Genomic DNA, 19503 nt, shown 5'->3' on the forward strand with positions numbered 1-19503 from the left:
AGCATCAAGGTTGAAAGGCTCAGTTGTTTTTTGCTTCTTACTAGAAAGAGCACCAAAAGCAGCGGCAGAAGTCTGTGGAGGATCAACCTGATGAAACCGAGGAGTAGGAATTGCTTTCCTCGGTCCGGGAGAACTCGGCACAGGAAGCCTCACGGGGGCCTGAGAAGATCCCTCTCCGACCACCTTGGCCGAGATGTTCAGAGTAGCAGTTGCCTTCTCCGCCTTTTTAAAGGCCCTCATAGGGTCATTGTTCTTTGACATCTCTGTAAATACAGAATCAAGTATAGAAACAAGTCAGACAAGTACCCAAAATAGTCCGAACCAAGGACGGGTCATTCAGAAACCTTTTTGTATCAAGATGGGGTGGTTTCCCCCATAGATCCTCAAGAACAACAACAAAGGCATGCTCAACATCATCAAGCATCTCCCAGGTATAGTGAGACACTCTCACATCCCTCTGCCACTCTAGAGGGAGAGAAGGCTCATCATTTTCATCAAGAAAAAAGGGGCGGGCCTCCTCGACAGCACGAACCTTAAAGAGGTAATTCTTGAAGTCCTTAAAGGACTCATCATACATAGCAAAAACTTTATGGCCCTTGGCGGACCTGAAGGAAACCCAGGAAGCTTTCTTTTTTGAAGAACCGCCAGGCTTGGCGGAAATAAACAAATAAAGGAAAAGAGTCTGAGAGGGTGTTACATCTAATTCTCGGCAGAGAAGTTGAAAAATTTTAATAAAACCCCAGGAATTTGGGTGAAGCAAGGATGGGGCAACATTACACGACCACAACAGGTCGGTCTCGAAAGCAGTAAAAGGAAAAGTAACGTTCAACAGACTGAAGAAGTATTCATAGGCATAGAAGAAGGGACGCTCCCTCTCAATGGAAGTCGGAAAATAAACTCTCTCATCAGAATCAGGAGCAACAAGCTCGTAATACTCCTCACGGGCATTGTTACCACAAATCCTATGGCGCTTCCTCAGCTCTGTGCAAAATTCAGCATCCATAACAGAAACACACAACAAAACAAGGGAGTCCAGTCAATCGAACATCCCCTCGGGAACTCTGGAAGACATCTCTACAATGTTATTGCGAGAAGACATGAGGCCAACTAATCCTACAAATAAGAAAAGAAGATGGGGTTACTAAAAACATCCCGGACAAAGGGAGAAAACAACTCGGTCAATACGATACAGGCGAAGAAACAAGAAAAGGAAAACCCCAAGACCCAAACCAAAGTCCTGGGGCATCCTTTGGAGGCAGTAACAAAGCAAAGTTTCCAGGCAAGATCTACAGCTTGCACCCCAGCATTTCTCAGAAAGAATTCAAAATAGCAAACAATTTTCATCAAAGAAAAACACAAAAAGTCATCAAAGCACGCCAAGTAGAAATCATCAAAGACAGGAAACAACCAGAAGCAACAATAAAACCATAGAAAGCCTCGACAGAAATGCCAAGAGAATGTATAAAAGAAAGACAGGAAAAACATGTTACAATGACAAGCAAATACAAGACCACGAAAAGATTCAAACTTTCAAACATGCAAAATCAAAGCTTCACCTAAAAACTGAAGACGAAGCTACGAAAGAAGCAAGAAAGCTAGTACCAACCTGAAAGAGTGGCAAGCTTCAAAGAAATTGAAGATGGAAGACAAAATCTGGAAACGCCCTTGATGAGCGGATAATTTATACGCTTTTTGGCATTGTTTTTAGTATGTTTTTAGTATCTTTTAGTTAGTTTTTATTATATTTTTATTAGTTTTTAATTAAAATTCACTTTTCTGGACTTTACTATGAGTTTGTGTGTTTTTCTGTGATTTCAGGTATTTTCTGGCTGAAATTGAGGGATCTGAGCAAAAATCTGATCTAGAGACTCAAAAGGACTACAGATGCTGTTGGATTCTGACCTCCCTGCACTCGAAGTGGATTTTCTGGAGCTACAGAAGCCCAATTTGCACGCTCTCAACGGAGTTGGAAAGTAGACATCCTGGGCTTTCCAGCAATATATGATAGTCCATACTTTGCCCAAGATTTGATGGCCCAAACCGGCGTTCAAAGTCACCTACAGAAATTCCAGCGTTAAACGCCGGAACTGGCACCTAAATGGGAGTTAAACGCCCAAACTGGCATAAAAGCTGGCGTTTAACTCCAAGAAGAGTCTCTACACGAAAATGCTTCAATGCTCAGCCCAAGCACACACCAAGTGGGCCCGGAAGTGGATTTTTATGTCATTTACTCATCTTTGTAATTCTTAAGCTACTAGTTCCCTATAAATAGGACCTTTTACTATTGTATTTTTCATCTTCGGACATCTAGTTCTTAGATCAATTGGGAGGCTGGCCTCACGGCCATGCCTAGACCTTGTTCTTATGTATTTTCAACGGTGGAGTTTCTACACACCATAGATTAAGGTGTGGAGCTCTGCTGTACCTCGAGTATTAATGCAATTACTATTGTTCTTCTATTCAATTCCGCTTGTTCTTTGTCCAAGATATCACTTGTTCTTCAACTTGATGAAGGTGATGATTGACACTCATCATCATTCTCACTCATGAACAAGGTGACTGACAATCACTCTTGTTCTACAAGCATCTGAGGCTTAGTGAATATCTCTTGGATTCTTTAATCGGAATCTTCGTGGTATAGGCGAGAACTGATGGCGGCATTCAAGAGAATCCGGAAGGTCTAAACCTTGTCTGTGGTATTCTGAGTAGGATTCAATGATTGAATGACTGTGACGTGCTTCAAACTCCTAGCAGGCGGGGCGTTAGTGACAGACGCAAAAGGATCGATGGATTTTATTCCGGCCTGACCGAGAACCGACAGCTAATTAGCCTATGCTGTGACAGAGCATCAGGGACGTATTTTCACTGAGAGGATGGGAGGTAGCCACTGACAACGGTGAAACCCTACATGAGCTTGCCATGGAAAGGAGTAAGAAGGATTGGATGAAGACTGTAGGAAAGCAGAGAGACGGAAGGGAAGGCATCTTCATACGCTTATCTGAAGCTCTCACCAATGATATACATAAGTACCTCTATCTTTATCTTTATGCTTTATTCGTTTATCACTATACCCATTTGAGTCTGCCTGACTGAGATTTACAAGGTGACCATAGCTTGCTTCATACCACCAATCTCCGTGGGATCGACCCTTACTCGCGTAAGGTATTACTTGGACGACCCAGTGCACTTGCTGGTTAGTTGTGCGAAGTTGTAGTGATCACAATTTCGTGCACCAAGTTTTTGGCACCGTTGCCGGGGATTGTTCTGTGTATGGACAACTGACGGTTTATCTTGTTGCTTAGATTAGGTATTTTTCTTCAGAGTTCTTTAAGGATGAATTCTAGTGTTTCAAGGTGATGTTCTTATCATCACCAAGGCTGATTGATTCTCATCAATTTAGCTCTTGAATGCAGTGTCCTGCTGAAGCTTGGCCGGCCATGTCTAATTCCTTTAGACTAAAGCTTTAGACTAACATTGCATGATTCCTGGAATTCTCATTAAGAATTTTGATACCTTTACTTTCCTTTTCACTTAATTTTCGAAAAAGCACAAAAAAATTACAAAATCATAAAAACCAAAAATATTTCTTGTCTAAGTCTAGTGTCTCATTTTAAGTTTGGTGTCAATTGCATGTTTCAGTTCTTCTTGCATTTTTCGAATTTATGCATGTGTCTTCATTAATCTTCAAGTTGTTTTTGATGATTTCCTTGTTTTGATCTTTGAATTCTATTGACTTGAGTGTTTTATTGTTTCTCATATATACAAACTGCTAAGTTTGGTGTCTTGCATGCATTGTTATTTGAATTTAGTTGCATTTTGATTATTCCTCATTATTAAAAATCCAAAAATATTTTTAATTTGTGTCTTTTCAAGTCAATAATACAAAGAATTGAAGATTCAGAACATACTGCAGAGGAATTATACAGAAAAAGCTGGGCGTTCAAAACGCCCAGTGAAGAAGGACAGACTGGCGTTTAAACGCCAGCCAGGGTACCTGGTTGGGCGTTTAACGCCCAAAAAGGTAGCATTTTGGGCGTTAAACGCCAGAATGGATACCATTCTGGGCGTTTAACGCCAGGATGGTGCTAGGGTGAAGATTTTGTTTTTCAAATCAATTTTTTTCAAGTTTTCAAAGTTTTTCAAAATCAAATCTTTTTTAAATCAAATCTTTTCAATCAAATGTTTTCAAAATCAATTTCTTTCCTTTTTCAAAGATACTTACTAACAATTAATGATTTGATTCAACATTTCAAGTATGTTGCCTTTTCTGTTGAGAAAGGTTTAATGTTTGAATCATATCTTTTCTTGTTAGGCAAGTCATTAATTTTTAAAATCAAATCTTTTTAAAAATTGTTTTCAAATCATATCTTTTAAAATTGTTTTCAAATCATATCTTTTCAATCATATCTTTTTAAAACCATAATTTTTCAATCACATCTTTTTCAAAATAAGTTTTCAATCATATCTTTTTGATTTCTAATTTCAAATCTTTTTCAAAAATCACTTGATTCTTTTTCTATTCTTAGTTTTTGAGAATCAATTAGTGTTTTTCAAAATGTTTTCAAAATTCTTTACTTAATTTTCGAAAATTACTTCCCTTCTTCTCACATCCTTCTATTTGTGGAGTATCACTACACAATTCGAACTCTGTCTAACTAAGTTCGAATTCTTCTACCTCTCTCTTCTACTTTTCTGCCTCTGACACCTCAAGGAATCTCTATACTGTGACATAGAGGATTCCACATTTTCTTGTTCTCTTCTCTTTCATATAAGCAGGAACAAAGACAAACGCATTCTTGTTGAAGCTGACCCTGAACCTGAGAGGACCTTGAAGCGAAAGCTAAGAGAAGCTAAGGTACAACTCTCTGTAGAGGATCTAACCGAATTCTTCAAAGAAGAAGACATGGCAGCCGAAAACAACAACAATGCCAACAATGCGAGGAAGGTGCTGGGTGACTTTACTGCACCTACTCCCGCCTTTTATGGGAGAAGCATCTCTATCCCTGCCATTGGAGCAAACAACTTTGAGCTTAAGCCTCAATTAGTTTCTCTAATGCAACAGAATTGCAAGTTCCATGGACTTCCATTGGAAGATCCTCATCAGTTCTTAGCTGAGTTCTTGCAAATCTGTGACACAGTCAAGACTAATGGGGTTGACCCTGAGGTCTACAGACTGATGCTATTCCCTTTTGCTGTAAGAGACAGAGCTAGAATATGGTTGGACTCACAACCTAAAGATAGCCTGGACTCTTGGGAAAAGCTAGTCAATGCCTTCTTGGCAAAGTTCTTCCCACCTCAAAAATGGAGTAAGCCTAGAGTCGAAGTCCAAACCTTCAGACAGAAGGATGGTGAATCCCTCTATGAAGCTTGGGAAAGATACAAACAATTAATCAGAAAATGTCCTTCAGACATGCTTTCCGAATGGAGCATCATAGGTATTTTCTATGATGGTCTCTCTGAACTATCCAAGATGTCTTTGGATAGCTCTGCTGGAGGATCTCTTCATCTGAAGAAGACGCCTACAGAGGCTCAAGAGCTAATTGAAATGGTTGCAAATAACCAATTCATGTACACTTCTGAAAGGAATCCTGTGAACAATGGGACTAGTCAGAAGAAAGGAGTTCTTGAGATTGACACTCTGAACGCCATTTTGGCTCAGAATAAGATATTGACTCAACAAGTCAATTTGATTTCTCGAAGTCTGTCTGGAATGCAAAATGCACCTGGCAGTACTAAGGATGCTTCATCTGAGGAAGAAGCTTATAATCCTGAGAACCCTTCAATGGAAGAGGTGAATTACCTAGGAGAACCCTATGGAAACACCTACAATTCTTCATGGAGAAATCACCCAAATTTCTCATGGAAGAATCAAGAGAGACCTCAACAAGGTTTCAATAACAACAATGGTGGAAGAAACAGGTTTAGCAATGGCAAACCTTTTCCATCATCTTCTCAGCAACAGACAGAGAATTCTAAGCAGAACCCCTCTGACTTAGCAACCATGGTCTCTGATCTAATCAAAACCACTCAAAGTTTCATGACTGAAACAAGGTCTTCCATTAGGAATTTGGAAGCACAAGTGGGACAGCTGAGCAAGAAAGTTACTGAACTCCCTCCTAGTACTCTCCCAAGCAATACAGAAGAAAATCCAAAAGGAGAGTGCAAGGCCCTCAACATGGCCGAATTTGGAGAGGAAGGAGAGGAGGTGAACGCCACTGAGGAAAGCCTCAATGGGCGTGCACTGACCTCCATAGAGTTCCCCAATGAGGAACCATGGGAATCTGAGGCTCAAAATGAGACCATAGAGATTCCATTGGACTTGCTTCTGCCTTTCATGAGCTCTGATGAGTATTCCTCCTCTGAAGAGGATGAGTATGTCACTGAAGAGCAAGTTGCTAAATACCTTGGAGCAATCATGAAGCTAAATGACAAGTTATTTAGAAATGAGACTTGGGAGAATGAACCTCCTTTGCTCACCAAAGAACTGGATGACTTGTCTAGGCAGAAATTACCTCAAAAGAAACAAGCTTATGGACTTGTAGAGGATGTTCTGGTGAAGATTGAAGACCATTACATCCCTGCTGATTTCATAGTCCTAGAGACTGGGAAGTGCATGGATGAATCTATCATCCTTGGCAGACCCTTCCTAGCCACAGCAAAGGCTGTGATTGATGTTGATGGAGGTGAACTGATCATTCAAGTGAATGAAGAATCCTTTGTGTTTAAGGCTCAAGGATACCCCTCTGTCATCATGGAGAAGAAGCATGAAGAGCTTCTCTCAAATCAGAGACAAACAGAGCCCCCACAGTCAAACTCTAAGTTTGGTGTTGAACCCCCACATTCAAACTCTAAGTTTGGTGTTGGGAGGTTCCAACATTGCTCTGAGTATCTGTGAGGGTCCATGAGAGCCCTCTGTCAAGCTACTGACATTAAAGAAGCACTTGTTGGGAGGCAACCCAATGTTATATTTTATCTATTTCCTTTTGTTATTTTATCTTATTTTGTAGGTTGATAATCATAAGAAGTCACAAAATCAATTGAAAAAGCAAAAACAGAATGAAAAATAGGAAGAAAGACAGCACACCCTGGAGGAAGAACCCACTGGCGTTTAAACGCCAGTGAGGCTAGCAGTTGGGCGTTTAACGCCCAGTCTGGCACCATTCTGGGCGTTTAACGCCAGAAAGGGGCACCAGACTGGCGTTAAACGCCAGGAAAGGGCAAGAACTTGGCGTTAAACGCCAGAAAGGGGCACCAGCCCGGCGTTTAACGCCAGAATTGGCTCAAAACGTGATTTTGAAAGCCATTTGGTGCAGGGATGACTTTTCCTTGACACCTCAGGATCTGTGGACCCCACAGGATCCCCACCAACCCTACCACCCTCTCTCTTCTTCACCCATTCACCAATCACCTCAATACCTCTCCCCCATAAACCCTTCTTCACTCCTTCATTTTCACACAAACTAAACACCACTTTTCCTCCCAAACCCATCCATACATGGCCGAACACAAAGCCATTCCCTTCTTCCTCCATTTCTTCTTCTTCTACTCTCTTTTTTCTTCTTTTGCTCGAGGACGAGCAAACCTTTTTAGTTTGGTGTGGTAAAAGCATTGCTTTTTGTTTTTCCATAACCATTTATGGCATCCAAAGCCGGTTCAACTGAGAAGGCATGACCTCAAGCCCATCACTAAGAAAAAGATGGAGCAAACAAGAGACCCCTCTCATCATGAGATCCCTGAGATACCTCAAGGGATGCACTTTCCTCCACAAGACTATTTGGGAGCAACTAAACACCTCCCTAGGAGAGTTGAGTTCCAACATGGGACAACTAAGGGTGGAGCACCAAGAACATGCCATCCTCCTCCATGAAATTAGAGAAGATCAAAGAATCATGAGAGATGAGCAACAAAGACAAGGAAGAAACATTGAGAAGCTCAAGCACTCCATAAGACCTTCAAGAGGAAAAACAAGCCGCCATCACTGAGGTGGACCCGTTCTTTAATCTCATTGTTCTTTATTTTTCTGTTTTTCGAAAATTATGCTTTATGTTTATCCATGTTTGTGTCTTATGATCATTAGTGTCTTAGTGTCTATGCCTTAAAGCTACGAATATGAATCCATCACCTTTCTTAAATGAAAACTGTTTTTATCACAAAAGAACAAGAAGTACAGGATTTCAAATTCATCTTTAAAACTAGCTTAATTAGTTTGATGTGGTGGCAACACTTTTGTTCTCTGAATGTATGCTTGAACAGTGCATATGTCTTTTGAACTTGTTGTTTATGAATGTTAAAATTGTTGGCTCTTGAAAGAATGATGAAAAAGGAGACATGTTACTGAGGATCTGAAAAATCATAAAAATGATTCTTGAAGCAAGAAAAAGCAGTGAATACAAAAAAAAAAAAAGAGAAGCAGAAAAACGAAAAAAAAAGGGGAGAAAGAAAAAGAAAGAAATAAAGTTGTGATCCAAGGCAAAAAGAGTGTTCTTAAGAACCCTGGACACCTCTAATTGGGGACTTTAGCAAAGCTGAGTCACAATCTGAAAAGGTTCACCCAATTATGTGTCTGTGGCATGTATGTATCCGGTGGTAATACTGGAAGACAGAGTGCTTTGGGCCACGGCCAAGACTCATAAAGTAGCTGTGTTCAAGAATCATCATACTTAACTAGGAGAATCAATAACACTATCTGGATTCTAAGTTCCTAAAGAAGCCAATCATTCTGAACCTCAGAGGATAAAGTGAGATGCCAAAACTGTTTGGAGGCAAAAAGCTACTAGTCCCGCTCATCTAATTTGGAGCTATGTTTCATTGATAATTTGGAGTCTATAGTATATTCTCTTCTTTTTATCTTATTTGATTTTCAATTGCTTGGGGACAAGCAACAATTTAAGTTTGGTGTTGTGATGAGCGGATAATTTATACGCTTTTTGGCATTGTTTTTAGTATGTTTTTAGTATCTTTTAGTTAGTTTTTATTATATTTTTATTAGTTTTTAATTAAAATTCACTTTTCTGGACTTTACTATGAGTTTGTGTGTTTTTCTGTGATTTCAGGTATTTTCTGGCTGAAATTGAGGGATCTGAGCAAAAATCTGATCCAGAGACTCAAAAGGACTACAGATGCTGTTGGATTCTGACCTCCCTGCACTCGAAGTGGATTTTCTGGAGCTACAGAAGCCCAATTGGCGCGCTCTCAACGGCGTTGGAAAGTAGACATCCTGGGCTTTCCAGCAATATATGATAGTCCATACTTTGCCCAAGATTTGATGGCCCAAACCGGCGTTCAAAGTCACCTACAGAAATTCAAGCGTTAAACGCCGGAACTGGCACCTAAATGGGAGTTAAACGCCCAAACTGGCATAAAAGCTGGCGTTTAACTCCAAGAAGAGTCTCTACACGAAAATGCTTCAATGCTCAGCCCAAGCACACACCAAGTGGGCCCGGAAGTGGATTTTTATGTCATTTACTCATCTTTGTAATTCTTAAGCTACTAGTTCCCTATAAATAGGACCTTTTACTATTGTATTTTTCATCTTCGGACATCTAGTTCTTAGATCATTTGGGAGGCTGGCCTCACGGCCATGCCTAGACCTTGTTCTTATGTATTTTCAACGGTGGAGTTTCTACACACCATAGATTAAGGTGTGGAGCTCTGCTGTACCTCGAGTATTAATGCAATTACTATTGTTCTTCTATTCAATTCCGCTTGTTCTTTGTCCAAGATATCACTTGTTCTTCAACTTGATGAAGGTGATGATTGACACTCATCATCATTCTCACTCATGAACAAGGTGACTGACAACCACTCTTGTTCTACAAGCATCTGAGGCTTAGTGAATATCTCTTGGATTCTTTATTCAGAATCTTCGTGGTATAGGCGAGAACTGATGGCGGCATTCAAGAGAATCCGGAAGGTCTAAACCTTGTCTGTGATATTCTGAGTAGGATTCAATGATTGAATGACTGTGACGTGCTTCAAACTCCTAGCAGGCGGGGCGTTAGTGACAGACGCAAAAGGATCGATGGATTTTATTCCGGCCTGACCGAGAACCGACAGCTGATTAGCCTATGCTGTGACAGAGCATCAGGGACGTATTTTCACTGAGAGGATGGGAGGTAGCCACTGACAACGGTGAAACCCTACATGAGCTTGCCATGGAAAGGAGTAAGAAGGATTGGATGAAGACTGTAGGAAAGCAGAGAGACGGAAGGGAAGGCATCTTCATACGCTTATCTGAAGCTATCACCAATGATATACATAAGTACCTCTATCTTTATCTTTATGCTTTATTCGTTTATCACTATACCCATTTGAGTCTGCCTGACTGAGATTTACAAGGTGACCATAGCTTGCTTCATACCACCAATCTCCGTGGGATCGACCCTTACTCGCGTAAGGTATTACTTGGACGACCCAGTGCACTTGCTGGTTAGTTGTGCGAAGTTGTAGTGATCACAATTTCGTGCACCAGCCCTCTCACAAGCAAAAGAAAGAATGCGAACAAGAGCAATGTCGCAGGGAGAAATGCAAAACTGCAAAACTCCAGGCAAAAATAGAAGCTCCAGAAAAAATGCCAAGCGACGCCGCAACACAAGAAAGTAGAAGCGCAGACGAAAAACAGAGAGCAAAGGAAACGGGGCAATTAATGCTAAAATTAATGAAAGCATTAAACCCTCGCACGTTCCCAAAGCACCGATATAAAAGCGCGCGCTTTTAGAGGAAACATTCTATATTCAAAAACTACTACAAAGGAATCGACAAGATGCTTGAGTTCAGCTTCACCAAAGAAGGACCAAAGTCAAGGACTCGACCTTAAAAAAGAAGACCGAGCTCAAGCAGGGGCACTGTTCATACCCTGGATCGAACTGTCCAACCCGGGATGTTCGACAGACAAAGTGACCGACCTCTTCAGGTCAGGACAACCCGACCTCTTTCTTAAGAGCTCGGCCAAGTCACCAGGAAAGCCCAAAGAAGGGCCCAAATAGAGGAACACGCCCCAAATCCTAAGGTATCCCAAGCTGGTGGACGAAATTGTGATCCTCAAAGTTAGTCTCTTTGTATTTGTATGAAATCAAAAATACCCCAAAGATATCATGGTGTGATGAATTGGGATCTTAATAATCCCTGGTAATGGCACCAACAACTTAGTGTTGTTGTTGGACCAAAAGAGTTACAGGCACTGTTAGAGAATCTCACAACTCCGTTCAACTTAACCAGCAAGTGTAATGTGTCATCCAAGTAATACCTTACGTGAGTAAGGGTCGATCCCACAGAGATTGTTGGTATGAAGCAAGCTATGGTCACCTTGTAAATCTCAGTTAGGCAGATTAAATGGTTTATGATGAGTTCGAAAATGAATAATAAACAGAAAATAAAAAAGGATAGAAATACTTATGTAAATCAATAGTAAGAATTTCAGATAGGCGTATGGAGATGCTGTGCTCCTCTTGTATTTCTACTTTCTTATTAGATTCCTCCAATCCCTCTTACTCCTTTCCATGGCAAGCTGTATGTAAGGCATCACCGTCATCAATGGCTACTATTCATCCTCTCAGAAAAATGGTCCTATGCGCTGTCACTGCATGGCTAATCGTCTGGAGGCATCACCCTTGCCGATGGCTACATCCCGTCCTCTCAGTGAAAATGGTCCAAATGCTTTATCACAGCACGGCTAATCATCTGTCGGTTTTCAATCAGGTTGGAATAGAATCCCTTGATTCTTTTGCGTCTGTCACTAACGCCCAGCCTTCAGGAGTTTGAAGCTCGTCACAGTCATTCAATACCGGAATCCTACTCGGAATACCACAGACAAGGTTAGACTTTCCGGATTCCCGGGATCCTACTCGGAATACCACAGACAAGGTTAGACTTTCCGGATCCCCATGAATGCCGCCATCTATCTAGCTTACACCACGAAGATTCTGTTGGGGAATCTAAGAGATAAGCGCCCGGCCTAAGGTAGAACGGAAGTGGTTGTCAGTCACGCGCGTTCATAGGTGAGAATGATGATGAGTGTCACGGATCATCACATTCATCAAGTTGAAGTGCAACGTATATCTTGGAATAAGAATAAAAGAGAATTGAATAGAAAATAATGTTAATTGTATTGAAACTTGAGGTACAGCAGAGCTCCACACCCTTAATCTATGGTGTGCAGAAACTCCACCGTTCAAAATACATAAGTGAAAGGTTCAGGCATGGCCGAATGGCCAGCCCCGAAAACGTGATCAATAGCCTCTTAAGATGAAGAATAAAACAAAACTGAGACCAAAGATGTAACGTGGTCAAAAGACGTCTAATACAATAGTTAAATGTCCTATATATACTAGACTAGCTACTAGGGTTTACATGAGTAAGTAATTGATGCATAAATCCACTTCCGGGGCCCACTTGGTGTATGCTTGGGCTGAACTTGATCTATCCACGAGCTGAGACTTTTCTTGGAGTTGAACGCCGAGTTATAGTGTGTTTCTGGCCTTCAACTCCGGGTTATGACGTGTTTCTGGCGTTTAACTCCAGACAGCAGCATGTACTTGGCGTTGAGCGCCACTTTACGTCGTCAATTCCCGAATAAATTATGGACTATTACATATTGCTGGAAAGCTCTGGATGTCTACTTTCCAAAGCCGTTGAGAGCGCGCCATTTGAAGTTTTGTAGCTCCAGAATATCCATTTCGAGTGCAGGGAGGTCAGAATCCAACAGCATCAGCAGTCCTTTTGTCAGCCTTTTTCAGAGTTTTGTTCAAGTCCCTCAATTTCAGGCAAAAATTACCTGAAATCACAGAAAAACACACAAACTCATAGTTAAGTCCAGAAATGTGAATTTAACATAAAAACTAATGAAAACATCCCTAAAAGTAGCTTGAACTTACTAAAAACTACCTAAAAACAATGCCAAAAAGCGTATAAATTATCCGCTCATCACAATCCTACAGAGAGAAGGGCGGTTCCCTTGAAGATAAGATGACCTCATTTGAAGATAAAGATAAGATAAGATAACTAGCTTATCTTATCCACAAAAGGTCACTCCTCACCATTATAAATACACTGGAGCACCCAGGTATAACTCATAATCTGATTCTACTCAATACCTGTTTAATACCCTTGCTAACTTAAGCATCGGAGTCCCTTGCAGGTACCCCCACCCTTGGTGACAAGGGATTAGCAGCATTCTCAATTCCACAAGTCGGACACACTAGCTCCGGCCGCTATACACCTGCCGGACACGTCGGCTCCGACCAGCACAGAAGATCTCGTCCGAGATCAACCTACAGTTTCAGGTAACCATCGGAACATAAAGTATTTATCAAAATCAATTTAATCATTCCTAGTAAATGGTGCACGAAATTGCAATAACACTTTTGCAATCCCGCACAACTAACCAGCAAGTGCACTGGGTCGTCCAAGTAATACCTTGCGTGAGCAAGGGTCGATCCCACGGAGATTGTCGGCTTGAAGCAAGCTATGGTTATCTTGTAAATCTTAGTCAGGATATCAGAAATTATCAGGATTGATTGTGAAAAGCGAAAGAACATGAAATTATTACTTGTTCAGCAGTAATGGAGAATTGGTTGAGGTTTTGGAGATGCTCCATCTTCTGAATCTCTGCTTTCCTACTGTCTTCTTCATCAAACACGCAAGGCTCCTTCCATGGCAAGCTGTATGTAGGGTTTCACCGTTGTCAATGGCTACCTCCCATCCTCTCATTGGAAATGTTCAACGCACCCTGTCACGGCACGGCTATCCATCTGTCGGTTCTCAATCAGGCCGGAATAGAATCCAGTGATTCTTTTGCGTCTGTCACTAACGCCCCGCCTTCAGGAGTTTGAAGCACGTCACAGTCATTCAATCATTGAATCCTACTCAAAATACCACAGACAAGGTTTAGACCTTCCGGATTCTCTTGAATGCCGCCATCAGTTCTAGCTTATACCACGAAGATTCTGATTAAGGAATCCAAGAGATATCTACTTAATCTAAAATAGAACGGAGGTGGTTGTCAAGCACACGTTCATGAGTGAGAATATGATGAGTGTCACGGATCATCACATTCATCCGGGTTAAGAGCAAGTGATATCTTAGAATGGAAGCAAGCATGATTGAATAAGAAACAGTAGTAATTGCATTAATCCATCAAGACACAGCAGAGCTCCTCACCCCCAACCATGGGGTTTAGAGACTCATGCCGTGGAAGGTATACAATGAAATGTGTAAAAATGTCATGAGGTGCTTGATACAATGTCAAAAGATCCTATTAATAGTAAACTAGTAACCTAGGGTGTACAGAAATGAGTAAATGACGTAAAAATCCACTTCCGGGCCCACTTGGTGTGTGCTTGGGCTGAGCAATGAAGCATTTTCGTGTAGAGACCTTTTCTGGAGTTAAACGCCAGCTTTCATGCCAGTTTGGGGGTTTAACTCCAAGTTTTATGCCAGTTCCGGCGTTTAACGCTGGAATTTCTGAGGCCGAATTGCCACGCCGGTTTGGGCCATCAAATCTTGGGCAAAGTATGGACTATCATATATTGCTGGAAAGCCAAGGATGTCTACTTTCCAATGCCGTTGAGAGCGCGCCAATTGGGCTTCTGTAGCTCCAGAAAATCCACTTCGAGTGCAGGGAGGTCAGAATCCAACAGCATCTGCAGTCCTTTTCAGTCTCTGAATCAGATTTTTGCTCAGAACCTTCAATTTCAGTCAGAAAATACCTGAAATCACAGAAAAACACACAAACTCATAGTAAAGTCCAGAAAAGTGAATTTTAACTAAAAACTAATAAAAATATACTAAAAACTAACTAAAAGATACTAAAAACATACTAAAAACAATGCCAAAAAGCGTACAAATTATCCGCTCATCAGTAAATTAATCTTCAAGAGTGCAAACTAATAAAATAAACCATATTTATTTATAATAGAAATTTCTTAAATTAAGTTATATATTGCTTCCATTACTAAATCTTAATTTCAAATTATATGAAATAACAATTGTAAAATTACACAAGAATATTAATTAAATAAACCCAAATATTAGTAAAACTAATTTAATTACTCTTAATTGTTCAGTTTATAAAATAAAGAGTCCAAATTAATAACAAGTCATAACTTATTCATAATAAAAATTACTTAATTAAATTGTACAATTCTTTCTTAATTTTCAATTACTAAAATTATACAAAATATTCCATTATATAAAATTACTTAAGAATATTAATTTGTTTAAAATGAAATTACCTCCGAATCTACTTAATTATTTCTAATAAAAATAATTTTTAAAATTATAAAGTTTAAAATTAATAAAATAAAATCACAATTTATTTATAATTATATTTTCAAAAATGCGGGATGTTACAGAAAGAACGAGGAACCCTCTTCGAAAAGATGGATGAGCACTTAGAATGAACGATTAAGCATTTAGGAGTGCTAAGCAAGAAGGATGAGGGCCAATCTGTGGGTTTGGAGGAAGACTTGGAAGAACAATATAGAGAGGTCCTTGTATCAAGTGAAACCTCAATGCAGAAGGAGGTTGTGGAGGTATGTGAGCCTAGGAGTTCACATCCACAAAGGCTAATAGAGGTGACAGAGGAACATAAAGACTCATTCCCAAAGGACTCAATAGAACATCATGTAGAAGAAAACAAGGAAGTCAATCAAGAGAGTCCACAATCAAGTGAAGCAGAGAGCTACATGGAAGAAGGATGCATTGAACCACCAACTCAAGAGGTTTTTGATGAAGCGGATACTCCAACCATCACACAACAACCAAGTCTTGATGTCAAAGAATTGAAGGCAACTAACAAAGGCACCGAAAGAAGGGTTGTGACCAAAAGACTAGGGACCACATCTATGAAGAAGAAAAGGTCAACCACAAGCAATGCAACACTTGCTGCCCCTACAAGCAAAGCAAATCAAGCAAATAACAAAAGAAAGCTTGTTGGGAAGAGGCCAAAACAGGGGACATCAACTTGCTCTTCTCTCCCCTTGAGGTCATTCCTCTTAAAAACTGGAAGAAGAGGAAGAAAGTTGAGAATACATGTCAAGCTAATGACATTAAAAGAGCGCTTGTTGGGAGGTAACCCAACCGTAGCTAACATTTCTTTTCTTTGCTTAGTTTATTTTCAAATAAGTTGGCATATGATTGCATTCTTAGTTTGGTGTTGCTATGCAACAAAATTTGTTTACAGTCTTTACTGGATACTTGCATCAATTCCAAGTGAAAATCTCACACTAAGTTTGGTGTGCCACTTACCTTTCATACAAGTACCATGCGCACCATTTATTAATGAATCACATTGTCTCTGTTTTCTTTCTTGTGCCTTTGTTGTATCCTTAATTTTGCTTGCTTAAGCACATGCATTACTCACACTTTATCGTGTAAGACACTCATGACCCATCATAAATCCATCACCACTGTTTTATTTGTTGCTTGAGGACAAGCAATCATTCTAATTTTGGTGTGGGGAGGGGAAGAATAGGAGGAAAGTAACAACAACAATAAAGATAAATTACAAGGTGGTAAAGTTTCTTTTCCTCATATTTGTTTCCAGTACTTTAAATTGCATGATTGTCTTTTATTCCTTTATATGCATGTGTGGTTGCTCCTTGTAAATAAGCATAGCTTGAATTTTGAATTGTAACATATTGTTGTGACATTATAACTACCATCTTGAACTTTTGTAAGTCAAAGTAATTAAGCAGTCATGATCATAAACAAACAAGATAATTAAAGAAGAAGCTAGCATGTGCTATAAGTATTGGAAGGCTAGTAAGATTAACTTGTTGCTTAATTGCATTTGAATTTATGTAATTGAAGTTTTCATCTAGGAAATTTTATGAAATTTTTTAAAATCATCAAAACCTTGAAGAAGGAAATGTAACTAAGGTAAGAAAAGAAAAAGGAAAAGAATGAGAAAGCTGAAGGCTCTGAGTACCAATGACAATTCAATTCCCAAGTACTTGTGGTGTTTATGTATCAAGCAAAAAGCTTGAAAAACAAAACATTTAGAGTCAAGGCTAGGCTCAAGTGCAAAAGCACTCCCTCAAAGCTCAAGGCCTTAAGCATCAATGATTAGAGAGTAAAGAAAAGAAACAAATGAGCTTAAAGAAGACCTCTAATTAAATGCTTGTGGTGCTTATGTATCAAGTGGTAATATTTGAAAACAAAGCATTTAGAGTTGTAGCTTTTCAACTCATGGTGCAAAGCACCCAAGAAGCTAAGCTAAGGAGGAAATAAAAATCTTGTTTCAAGGAGGGAACATAAAGAAAAAATTTCATAAAATGAGCTAGATAGAAACATCAATCATTTGAATTTCTTTTGTGATTGTTACATGCATAGAAAACTAGCTAACCATGAACATCAACTTGCTACTCTTCTCACCTTGGTTTGTCAAACTTCGTTGCATGATTCTTTATTTGCTTGAGGACAAGCAAAGTATAAGTTTGGTGTTGTGATGCATTTGCATCTTTGCTATATTAGCTAGTTAGTTCAAGTAGTTTTAGCTTAATTTTATTCACTTTCTTTGAAATAAACAAGCACTTTGATGAGTTTTACCTCCATGCATTAAATACCAAGAACTAGGTAAATATTGGCCAAAGTCATGCAAATAATTCAAGGAACTTATAAATGAATTAGTATGAATGGATCTCTTGAAATTGGTTGCATAGAATGGCAAAATTTTGAGGCAAGTTCTTTGGTTAATGATAGGTGATGGAGCAAGAAAGCCCTGGAGCAAGAAGGAAGCCACTAAGGGCGTTGCCAACACCAAAAGCAAGTTGCCAACTCAAGTTAGCAACTCCAATACACCATTCCATCCCCAATATTAAGCACGTTGCCAACTTGAGTTAGAAACTCCAATACAATATCATGGCTCCATGAAGAAGAGGACCACATTGGCAACTCAAGTTGCCAACTCCAATATGAAATTCAAGATCCAGGAGGACAACAAGCACGTTGGCAACTCAAGTTGCCAACTCCAATATGAAATTCAAGATCCAGGAGGACAACAAGCACGTTGGCAACTCAAGTTGCCAACTCCAATATGAAATTCAAGCTCCAGGAGGATGTGGAGCACGTTGGAAACTCAAGTTGCCAACTCCAATGTGAAATTCAAGCTACAGGAGGACAACAAGCACGTTGGCAATCCAAGTAGCCAACTCCAGTGTGAAATTCGAGCTCCAGGAAGAAGAAGAGCACATTGCCAACCTGAGTTAGTAATGCCCTCACCAAGTCTCAGCCCATGAATTTAACTCACACGTTGCCAACTTAGGAAGCAAAGTTAGCAACGCCACTTATTGGGTTTCTTGGTAGCCTGACCTTGTCTTCTTCAAATAAGAATAACTTGAGCTACAAAGCTCCAATTGAGGTGATTCTAGTGGCATTGAAAAATAGAAATAAAGAGCTTTCCAAGCATATATGGCACCACATAGTAGACACTAAATTTAAGGGAGAAAGCTTTCCCCAAAAGTGCATAGATGAACATGGTATCAACCTGTAGTAGGCTAGCTGAGCTCTTCACATTCCATGGAGTATATCTTGAGTTGTAGAGCTTTAAATGATGCACTCTCAACAGCATTGAAAAGTAGACATCCAGAACTTTCCAATGATATATAATAGTATGGGTTTGACATTCTTTTAAAGCTTCAAAAGTTTGCTTTATTTGGAGCCTCAGAAAAACTGAAGGTGTTGGCAACGCAAATACACAAAGCCGTGTTCACCAATAATGCTTGCGACCCTGGCAAGCTGACCTTGCCCCATTCAATGGAGCGTAACATGAGCTACAGAGATCCAATTGAAATGCTTCTAGTTGCGTTGAAAAGCTGACATTCAGAGCTTTCCAATGATGTATAATATTCTATAGTGGGAATGAAATTGAAGCTCAAACAATAGGCATCATTAAGACCCAAAAACAAGGACACAACGTCTATGCAAAGATTTTGACCTCCAGGTGCAAAAGAGCACGTTGCCAACTTGAAAATCAAGTTAGCAACGCCCTCACCAAGTCTCAGCTTCTGGGAGTGTCATTCTGGGTCAATTTCTTTCGGTCCAAGTCCATTGTAAATTCAAGCAAGCAAGCCCACAATTTTCAACCAACCAAGGCCTTAATAATCATCTAGAATAGTTGATTTTCATTGGATTGTAATTTGATTTTAATTTCATTTCAATTTGTAATTTAGGAAAGCCTATATAAAGGCATTAGTTTCATAGAATTAGGGGGAATTGTTGGGAGAACATGTAACGACCCAATTTCTTGTACGTCATGATCATACTAGAAACTGAGCGCTACCAACTTGTCTTCCTAATTATTATCTATTATTTATCATATGAGCCTGATTCGTTGTTAAAAACGTAGTTAATTTACGAGGTACTTTTTTTTTGAAAAAAATTTGGATTAATAAACAGAATCATTCATAAGCAATTCACAAATAATAATAGATAAAACAGTTATAAACAACCACACATAAATACATCTCAAGCAGTTGATAACATTCCGTGATCCAACTTTATTAG

The 19503-nt window shown here is 39.7% G+C and overlaps 1 non-coding gene across 1 annotated transcript; it reads right to left on the minus strand.

Annotated features, from left to right (window-relative positions):
• Nucleotides 1-5308: 5308 nt before the first annotated feature.
• On the minus strand, nt 5309-5416 carry LOC130958642 (small nucleolar RNA R71). The gene has a single exon (XR_009077754.1). It is a non-coding gene; the product is annotated as a small nucleolar RNA R71 (small nucleolar RNA).
• Nucleotides 5417-19503: the final 14087 nt, after the last annotated feature.

This window comes from Arachis stenosperma, chromosome 10 (assembly GCF_014773155.1).
Source record: "Arachis stenosperma cultivar V10309 chromosome 10, arast.V10309.gnm1.PFL2, whole genome shotgun sequence".
NCBI classification, from domain to species: domain Eukaryota; kingdom Viridiplantae; phylum Streptophyta; class Magnoliopsida; order Fabales; family Fabaceae; genus Arachis; species Arachis stenosperma.